Genomic DNA, 9,110 nt, shown 5'->3' on the forward strand with positions numbered 1-9,110 from the left:
TGGTGGGGAAAGTACAGTTTCTAGTAGGATGAGATTGTGAAAATGCCCTGTTCTAACTTTGAGATTTTTTAACCATTTTGTCACTGTTCATATCCAGTAATTACAAGTTGGTAATTTTTGTTAAGTTTTTAAAAAGGAGAAGAAGAAAAACAAAGTTAATCTGCCAATAGATTGCTAAGTATTTTGGATCACTAACTTTTTGTGTAATACAAGGAAAAGAAGCTTGAACCATATTATCAAGATATTTAAGGAAGGGCTATAGATGTTGCTCACTCTGTGGTGCAGTACTTGCCTAGCATGCGCAAGGCCCTAAATTTAATCCACAGTGTCATAAAAATTTTAAAAGATACTAAAGGAAAGGGGACCGAAAAAGTTGGAGCACTTGAGGTCATTCAGTTTGTAGACAACTGGTTTATACAAATGCACTAATACTAATTTTAATCCATGTATTCAATCATGCAATTATTTTCTCTTACAACTGAACTTAGTTTTTTAGTTTTTCATTCCTAAAGCATTTTGTCTTCCCAGTACAGATATTCCCTACTTACAGTGGTGTGACTTGTGATCTTTTGACCTTGTGATGGTGCAAAAGAAACTATGTTTTGAATTTTGATCTTTTTCTGTGATAGCAACATGCAGTAGAATACCCTTGCAATGCTGGGCAACAGCAGCAAGCTGCAGCTCCTGGTCCACCACATGATCACAAGGGTAAACAGCCAGTACTCTACTTGTACTGCCTTGCTAAGCCATGATAATTTAGTAGGGTAAATGTATTAAATGTATTTTTGATATATAATATGTTTGATGTGCGATGGGCCCCACCATAAGTCTAGGAGCATCTGTACTTAACAAGAAATAATTAAACATCATCAGCCCTGAATATGCACTTATTAAAAATGAAGTTGTTTTGCTAGTTATTGTAGTGATCTGTTAGTCCAGATATTTGTTAGACACTTACTCTGTACAATGTGTTGCAGAAACAACCATGAGCAAACACCCTGTCCATAAGGTATGCCGCAGTCTGGTTGGGCACAATTCAGGAGCCACTTGTCAATTTTTAGAACCACACACACGCCAAACAAAACAGCTCCTCAGGAAAACCTTCAGAGCCCAACTGCCACCACCGGCTTCCCACAAGCCTCTCAACCTCCCCCACTCCTCCTGCTCTTGAGGACGATTGGCTGGGTCACATGGGCAGAGCCAAAAAAGTCCCCCAATAAGCAGCTCCATGGTCTGAAAGGGCGGGGAAACAGCCCAATGAGCATCACCTCAGAGGAGCCAATCAGTTGGCAGCTAGAAGTTGCTGAGGCCCGCTGTGAGCCAATCATCAGCTGGCAGCTGGAAGTTTGCTGGCAGCTGGAAGTTTGCTGGCAGCTGGAAGTTTGCGGGGCCCCTTTGGCTGTGGCTCTCAACAAGGTGTATGCATAGCAACGAAAGGAGCAGACAAACACAAATGAACAAATATATATGAAGGGCATAAGATGGTGATGCCTGCTATGCAGAAAACATAAAGGAGCAGGAAAGACAGGAGGGTAGCAAAGAAGAGGATTGCTCTTTATTTAGGGTGATTAGGTAGACTCCCCTGAGAAGGGAACATTTGAACACAAAGCAATTGATCCAGGAAGAGATACCAGCAAGAGCAAATGATCTGAAGTAACCTCACTTAGCATGCTCAAGGAACAGCAAAGGAGGTATTATGCCTGGAGCAGAATTTGCTGGTGGAAAGCAGTGGAAGATGAAGTCAGGTGGCCATCTAGAGTCACACTCAATGGGGTTTGAGAGTGACGGCAGAGTTTTGAGCAAAGAAGTGACATATTTTTTTCTCTAAACATTAACAGGATTTCTGCAATCATTATATAAAGAGTAAGTAGTGGAGTAAGGATAGGGGTAGAAAGACCAATTAGGGGATTTGCAATAATGAGGTAGGCTTGTCCAAGCTGACAACAGGAATACTGGTTCTGGGTGTGTTTGAAGGTAAGTGGATATTAGCTGTTGGAAACCAACCATTTGGGCAATCATTGCTCTATAGATATGAAGGTACCCATTGTCCCCATCTAGTTCACTCCCCAATCCAGTCGCAGCCTCTGTCTACCAAGGGAATTTTCAATTAGTACTCACTGGAGTCTGCTACACTGTAGGCAAACTACTTTTAATAGAAACAACCTTCACAAATGCTCGGATATCAACATGACAAGTAATTCGTTGCCTCCTGCTCCATCTTTACCTTCAGCAATCTATTTGCTTCTCACTCCACATAGTGGCCTCTGGATAGCTTTTCAGGAAGTATGACATTCTCCAAAAGAGAATCTCTGTCCCAAAGTTACCTAGCTAGCTATCTTTCTAAGACAGGCAGAACTTGCGAAAGACTCCCAATTCTTTTTGGTAATAAAATTCCTGATCTATGCAATGGCTTTTCCCCATTTCTCAAGACTACATGTTAACAAAAGGTCACAAGCTGGCTCTGGTTCCCTGTGTACTTTGCAAGGTAATATAGTTCTGAAAAGAAAAGCTTAACTTAAAGGTCAAGATACAAAATCTATTTTTCCTGACTATAAAATATTGAACATTTTCTTAGATTCATGGACCATGCTTGCCTAACCTGGATAGTATCAATGACATTCCTTTAAACTAATAATAATGTTTACGTTATCAGAAAATTTAGGAGAAAATGATACAAAAATAACTACACAAAGTTACCTTAAAACCTTTATCACTTAGAAGACTTTGAAACTGACTTAAGTCCACCAAAACTTACTATAGACACATACTCTTTCCCTAGAAACCTACTTACACATAAAACCAAACACATTTGACATGTATGCTTAATAAATAAATTTAAGTAAAATTTTTTAAGATTTTTTTCTTTCAACAGCATGGGAAGGTTAGATGAATTCTAGATAGGGAAGAGGGGTGGGAGGGAAAGGGAGGGGCAGGGGATTAGCAAGGGCGGTGGAATGTGATGGACATCATTATCCAAAGTACATGTATGAAGACTCAAATTGGGTGTCAACATACTTTATATATAAACAGAGATATGAAAAATTGTGGTATATATGTGTAATAAGAATCGTCATGCAAAAAAGTACATGTATAAAGACATGAATTGGCATGAACGTACTCAATATACAAAGATATGAAAGTAGTAAAGGTGGGATATTATAAATTCTATATGTGTAATAAGAATTGCAATGTATTCTGCTGTCGTGTATTTAAAAAAATAAAATCAATAAAACTAAAAGAAAAAACAAAGTTAGCTTTAAATTCAAATTGAATTCTAGTATCAACTGAGATCCTAATTAGAATAAGATATATTCCATATTAGTATAAATATATCAAAATAGATTCTATTGTCATGTATTAAAAAAAGGAACAAATACAGTTGGTTTTTTTTTAGAATAAATTCAATTTTAGGATCCAGAATATGTTCCCCTTAAGAAAAACATCCTCAAGGAGATTGAAATGAAAGGATTAAATAAGACTGAGGAGAATTGAGCTGACACTAGGAACTCTGTCTCAAGGACCAGCACCCAGCCCCCTGGCCGCCCACACCGACTCTCTATGATTCATGATATTTGAAGAATTCTGCCCACTGCAGATGGGGTTTCCCTCAGCCAATTGACCCCACTCACATAAACCTAAAAACTTTCCTATTGCCTGAAAAATCCTGCCCTCCCTCATTCTCAGTTTTCCTCCCTTCTTCTTTTTCCTCATATGTGGGCATATTCCAGTAGATCACTGGCCACACCACACATTTCTTCAACACATCATTGCTCTTTGCCATCCAAGAAATACTTTCCATTTTTCTAAATTCTTTAAATCATCAACTAAGAATATTTCATTTTCTTCATGTATTAATCATACAAAAGCATGGCAATAAGCAAACTAAGGAAGGGAATGTTTGATTTTCTTAAACTTGGCCATTTGTGTTTCATGGAAACATGAAATAAGGACATCAACTGCTTCAGATGCACATGGTGCATTCACTCTACAGTAACAAAGCCTTTCATATCTATGTATCTGGCTTAATAGATATGATATCAAAGATCGTGTTTTATTTTGGTTGATTTTTGTTTTGTTTTGTTTGATTAACAAACAGAAATGATGTAAGACTTCTGCTCTTCACACCTTTAAAAACTTCTGAAAAAAATCTACTACAGTTTTCAAATAGCTCCCCTTGTTTAAATTCATTTCTGTAAAGTGGAATAACACAGATACAATTAAATTTCTTTTTAAGTTATATATAAAGATGCATATTAGCTATTATTCTGTTATTTACCATAGCACCTAAAGAAATAAAAATCAATCCTACAAACTTTTTCTACCATTCGAGTTAAAAGTAGTAAAATAATTTAAATATGTTTTTGTTTCATAATAAGAATTTAATGCTTATCCAAGGCAATAGATAAAGTGTTCTTTGGTAACTTGATATCAAGATGTTAAAATAACCAAATATATGTTGAAACTGGTGGTTAAAATAAGGATACCAAATCTAGAATGCTTTGGTCACATCTGAGATGAGAATTTATTCACTTATGCATACCCATCCCCCCCCAAAAGAAATGCTTAGCACATATTATAACAAAATAAATATTGGTTTAATGAGTAAATTTGTACTCTGAATTCAGTTTGTCTTTTTTCTAATATTTGCTCATACGGAACCCAAGATGCTCCTTCCACAATTTTCCTTGCCACCAACCTTAGTAATTAGGTCCCGGAAACATAAATACTTGTAGACTTTATCTAATGGCAAGATATTTTATTCCTGTTTGCTAGTTTGTGTTTAAGAATTAAATAATAGGGCAACCAAGTTTTTTATTAATTATTTCAGGAATCTAGAATATAAACTTGAATTTGGCCGTGGTGGAGGGATAAGAGGAGATCAATAGAGCTTAATGAATAATTGGAAGAAATAAATTGCTTCATTCTGTTTTGTTTGTACAAACATAGACACACACTATCTCCAGATAATTTTAAAAGGAAAAAAGTGAAAACAAACAGTAACCTAACTGGACATGGAAAATGGAAGAAAAAAATAACAAACCATGTCTTTCATGGTAGGAGGAAGGAAGGAAGGGAGATGGAACAGGAAATAATAACTACTCCTTCTTAGCAATTTTCCATCATTGTTATGACCACAAATCATATTTAGTGATAGCTCATCTTCTACATGAGTCTTGCTGTCAGGTTATACAACACACTTTTGACTGGTTGATACAGCCATCATACTTCCATGAACTCAAAAAACCCACAAAGAAATTATAGATTCAAACAATTTCAAGTTAAGGAAGTATAAGCATTAAAACACAGTAATGAATCAGTTCTAATGGGAAACAGGTATTAAACCCATGTGGTTTAGAGTTTTCCTTACAACTATAACTTTCTAACAGGTAAAGTCTTCCAGAAAGTATGTGTTTCAATAACAGATTTGAAAAGTAGCAATTATTTTTATAAAAGATGGGGTTCATTATGGAATTTTCATTCTAATATTTCATGACATATTGTTAACTTAAATCACTTTATCCAAAAAATAGTTTCCTTAGATACTATTTCAGAAATAACCAATGAGTGCTAAATGTGTTCCACCCAACTAATTTGGAGATCTGCTTTTTGTGTCCTTTGAAATTCTTCTAAGAGAAAGGTGGGATATTATAGCAATAAAGGAACTAAGAGATCAAGGTAATTGTTGCTTTTGAAAGCTTACAAAAATACAGCTGATTATGAAAAGAAGAAAGCATCATATTGAAAAAACGAAGATTAGATATTATATATTGAGTTTTTTGAAAAGGGCAAAAACAGTCTAAAAAATTAGGAGTTAGGAGGTATGTTTTTTAAAAAATAGTAAATGAATCAATCACTTTATTTTTACTGTGTAGATATGTACTTACTATATAATGACAACTTGACAATATAACTAAACATAATAACAGAAAATTACAATAAATAAAAGAAATTAAATACACTCTGAACAAGATGCATTATTGTGTGTATATAGAGACGGTAAGTAAATTGAAGATAAATTCAACTATTATTTTTATATGGAAAATTCAGGTCCTCTTTCAAATACCTTATATATGTTAGCTATTGGGATCACCACATTTGCATTATAAAATTGGCAATGTTGCTTCCATATTAAAATAAGGATCTTTTAGTGATATATTTTAAAAATACCTTGGCAATTAAGATATGCCTTAAAGGTAGTTTATTCAGGCTAAAAAATAAGACAAATCACAGATTATTTATTTGTTTAATTAATTTCTGTTCATTTTCAAAAATAATTTGAAACAAAATATATATTTAAAAAGTTAATAAATTGTGATTGTATTTCAGAACCATAAAAATAAAATGCAACCAGGTAAATGATGGTCAATTCTTATAATCAGAAAGAGGTTTAGCAATGAGTTCCTTAGAGGAAATAATAAGGTGTTTTTTTTTCCCCTGAAATCACATTCTTTAAAAAAAAAAGAAAAAAGAAAAAAAAAACTCTCACATAAGAATTTATATAGGGCAACATTAAATAATGTAATAGGTGGTGTCAGAGTAAATGAAGGAGCAATTTTCCTATGCCTCTTTCTTGTTGCAGCTTTCATAAAAACCAAGAGCATCCCATTTCACTGCAGTACAGGGAGGGTAGCTACAAAGGGCAAGTCTAATAACCAAGTACATTGCTTTTCCGCCATCAAATTCAACTCAAGGACACAACTTAAAGCATGCTGAGGAGGAGATGCCAATTATTTCCCTGAGATGGTCTTTTCTAATAGCTTCTTTTAAATGGGCACTTTAAAAGGTTTGGAATAGGGTAATTTGGGCTTATACTCTTGGAAGGTATCCTAGTAAACTCTTTCATTGGGCATAAGGGGAAATCTGCATGCTGGGTGTACCGTAACAAGCTCAGCCAGTATTTTAACTCCGAGGGTTCCCACCCTATGCCTGCATAGGATATTGAACAAACACAAATCAGAGGAAAGGACAGAATTTTCCTCAGGCGATATCTTTTGATTTACTCTTTAGAAGATGATATTTAATGCAAGAAAAGAAAGCAAGGTGTGTAAGGACTAACAAAATTATTTTGGTTCAACAAAATGCTTTATTTCCAGAATGTCTCTGTACTTTTTTTATTAGAGCTTAATAAAAAGGTTTAGAGTAATGCAATTAAGAATCAAAACTTTCCTAAATATTACTTGAAGAATTGTGGCTTAGGAAGAGAACTAGGGTTACTTCTCAGGGCAGGGGAGAGATTAGGGTTGGTTTGAGGTTGCATTTCACTTTATTTTTCTTTCTAATTTTTATCTAAGATTTTTATCCTCTTTTGAATAAGAAATTTAATTTCCAACCTTTCACCAGCATATGTAAGTTCATAAATTCAGGTAAAAGGAGATCAGGACTTAAATAATACAGATTTATGGCATTGTCCTGATTTCATTTCCTATGTTCTTGAATAAAAATCAGAAATTCCAACTCCATTTTGTGGATTTTATAGACTTGGAAAGGATGAAAACAGCAAAACAATAGGCTTTATGAAATGCCTCCTCCCAGCAGCAAAATGTATATATCACAGACTTATTCTCTGCCCAAATGGAAACCCTCAATAGAAGTGAATAACATTCCAAAAACAAAAGAGAAGTCACTGATGATTTGGTAGCAGCCCTGGAACTATTCAACATGTTTTTCTTTTTCAACAAGGCTCAGTTTGGTACCATCTAATACTTCTAAAACTACATAAAACTGCATGTATTTATTTTAGCAAACCTCCTGCATATTCAGAAAGACTTTTCTTCTAACTCAGCTTTCAGATAAATAAACTAGAGTCAAGGATACACTGGTTCTGCCTACTATGTGCTTGATTGTTTTACCAAAGCAAGTGACTGCTAGGCTGAACATTCAAGCACGTATGGTTTCATCAGAAAACAACTTTATTCTTTGTTCTACTTGTTCTTCGAATGCATTTGGGGAGCCTCGTTCTTTTCCTACTCCTGCACAAAATCTATGATAAGTATGTAACTCCCTTAATCACTAGTAGATGACAAAAAAAAAAAACCTCTATTTACTTTCAATCATAAGAACAGTAATAAATATATCCAGCCTGGTGCAATTTTTTTTTCATTCTGAATTTTATGTGAAATTAAAACACCACACTCCTCCTAGGTGAGTCAAGCTCAGGAGGCTGGAATGAGAATATAAACAATTTCTTTTCTCCCAGCTGACTTTCTAATTTTATTTGGGCTCCTCCAGATGTGGGGAAGAAGGCAGAAGAAAAGGAGAGGGCAGCTGAGAACGAGCTTTGCTAACTTCTTCACACTTGCAGATGTCTGCAGCTCCCTCTTCCTAAGCCGACTCCTTTCTTTGGATGGCAAGTGTGGGTTCTTCCGTCCACTCTGAGAACAAGTGACTAGATTCACAGAGACAGCAACGGGGAAGTTTGCTCAAACAGTTTGCTCATGGGTGGTCCTTCTGGCCCCGTTACAGAGTCCAGGCACACAGGACTTAAAATGCCTCTCTCTGGGCTCACATCTGGTTCCCAAAGACACTATCAGGCATGGTCGCCCCCATCACCAGCACCCAATTCATCTACTCTGTTCCTTGGTTTGTCTGCCATAGAAAGATAGTCAGGACCTCCTGCTTTGAGAATCCTGGAACCTAGTTCGTCTGATTTCTCTGGAGGCTGGCTGATCCACCCATATGAAGGCTTCAGGAACTGTGGTTGGTGCTTGCTCTGATCACCCGATACCCTCCATGGGGCCCTTTCTTCCCTATGTCTGCAATGGTGTGAGGCCTTAAATTCCGACAGAGCATTCACCGGGGGTCTACTTCCCTAACTGAACCCTCACTGACACATCCTATGTAGGTGGCACCGAGCAACAGCAGGAATGTCTGTTATATCCTGTAATTTGTCCCAGAGGTTAGCAGCAAAGGAAGTGAGGGTACCCTATAGTGTGTCCTTTGTCCATCTGAAAGTAGATATGGGTGAACATCTAAAAACAAAATTAATGGACCATTCTGGTGCCTTTCTTACAGTGCATTAGAAGTGCATAATTAGAATACTGTGTGCTATCTCCGTCATTACTTCTGTTCAGGAAGAAATATCCTCAATTTAAAAGTATTCAATAAAAACC

Source organism: Urocitellus parryii, chromosome 14, assembly GCF_045843805.1.
Source record: "Urocitellus parryii isolate mUroPar1 chromosome 14, mUroPar1.hap1, whole genome shotgun sequence".
Taxonomy (NCBI): Eukaryota; Metazoa; Chordata; class Mammalia; order Rodentia; family Sciuridae; genus Urocitellus; species Urocitellus parryii.